Here is a 1,877-nt window from a genome sequence, read left to right as displayed (position 1 = left end):
TTTGTATGACAGATAGCTACACTGCAGTGTGACCATGATGAATTGCTGTAACTGTAGCACCTCTGCAAAAACGCGTGAAAGATTTTGGTGAGATCAGCTTGGTGGTGTAAGAGCAACCTCAAGCTAAGAGTTAAGAATTACTATTATCCTGTATTGTACTATATGATACCAAAATAAAATTCACTCGATATGAAAAAGGGCCAAGCATATCTGAGCATACTTCTCAAGGCCTGAGTGAAGGTTCAGTTCAGCCCATGGCACTGGCCAGTGGTTTGAAAATACATTGAAAGCCTCTGAACAAAATGTTATGTAGTGTGGGCTGACTGTGGTGGTGAGTATTTAATCACTGACTTCCTCCCAGCTCACCTTTTAGCTGCATAATTGCTTTACAGCAGTTTGGTGTAATTTTCTGCTAATGATGATATGGGATTCACCCAGAGCATACATCTTGCTTGCCTCTCTGCTGACAGAAAATGGCTTGAGAGAAGCAAATGATACATGAACATGAAGGTATGAGACGTAGCAGCACTTTGAAGTCAGTGCTGGTATTAGCTCTTTCTCTGAAAAAGGTACCGCAGGCTAGGTTAATCAAGGGCACAGTGCTACAGAATAAATAAATCCCTTTTCTTGTCTCTTTGTGCAGCAGGATTGTATTAGAAAACAAAGGGCACTTTGATTTGCCAAAGTGTGTCCTCCAGAGCCTGCAAATGGCACGACGACAATTTATAACCCTTGGGGATCTGGCCCAGATGTTTTATGTAACTTTCACCGTTTTTTTGCTCTCCACCACCTGCCATCAAATAACCTGATAATAAACAGGAAAATCAGTAACAAGCAATATAGACTATAGTGTAAATCTATACTGTAAACTACTTCCTAAAACTCAGTCGGTTCTGCTTTCAGTTACTTTTGTGCCGTACCCATGAATTTGGACAAAGGAGCATGGTGTGCCTGAGATGGAACTGTTTCGTTTTCAAGAGCTGCATTTGAGAAAAGAGAGGAGACAAGACAATTAAATTAAATGAAGCAATAAAGCCAGAGAAATTCTATTTGAAGAAAATCTGCAACGTTTATTGCTAGCTCCACATCCCCAGCGAGTCAATGTTTCAGGAAGGACGTTACAGTTCTGTTCAGCTTACTTGAGAGAGAGTACGATGTCTAGGCTAGAATGGGCACAAATCATGCATGAGTAAGTTGTTTATGCTGTCAGTCATTAGCTACACTTTTGAAGTGCTGGAGAACACCGGGAACTCTGCAGTGCCCTCCTTAAATTAGGGACCGTGCAGTCGTGACACAACCATTTGCTGTGCCCAACCTTCGGCGTTCTATCGACCACAGACTTGTTTTTGAAATGAAATTAGTACTCCTTGTTTATCAATATTTATTTAAGGAAGACTGCAAATTGTGGACAGACGCTGAAGTCCTTGTTTGAGCCATTCTGCCACTTGTTTTGAGGAAAACTAACCACTCTGTCCTGCAAGCTGGTGCTTACTCTGTTGGAGAAAACTAAACTGAAGCTTGTTCTGTCACATCTGCATTTGCCTCTTCTCTTCCAGGACAGTGTCCAAAGTCTTGAGAGAGTCTGTCTATGGTGTTCACCCCTAAACATGTCCCTGTCAGCCCATCTCGAAGTCGGGTGCTCACAGCTGGACCCCGTATACCCCTGCAGCTCTGCCATGGGCCTCTTGCAGACGATATGCTCCTATTTGTCTGTCCAGGTGTGACATTTGCCTCTGTGATACTGACCTTCATGGAGAATCCGTTCCTTTCTGTGCCTTCGTAAAGGGACACCTTTGTTCTGCATTTTGAGGGAAGGCATAACTGAAGCCAGTTCGCTGTTTCTGCCGTTGTTCACAAATGAGAAGGGTGAAGTGGGA

This window comes from Opisthocomus hoazin, chromosome 1, assembly GCF_030867145.1.
Source record: "Opisthocomus hoazin isolate bOpiHoa1 chromosome 1, bOpiHoa1.hap1, whole genome shotgun sequence".
NCBI classification, from domain to species: domain Eukaryota; kingdom Metazoa; phylum Chordata; class Aves; order Opisthocomiformes; family Opisthocomidae; genus Opisthocomus; species Opisthocomus hoazin.
Note: the sequence above shows the minus strand (reverse complement) of the source record.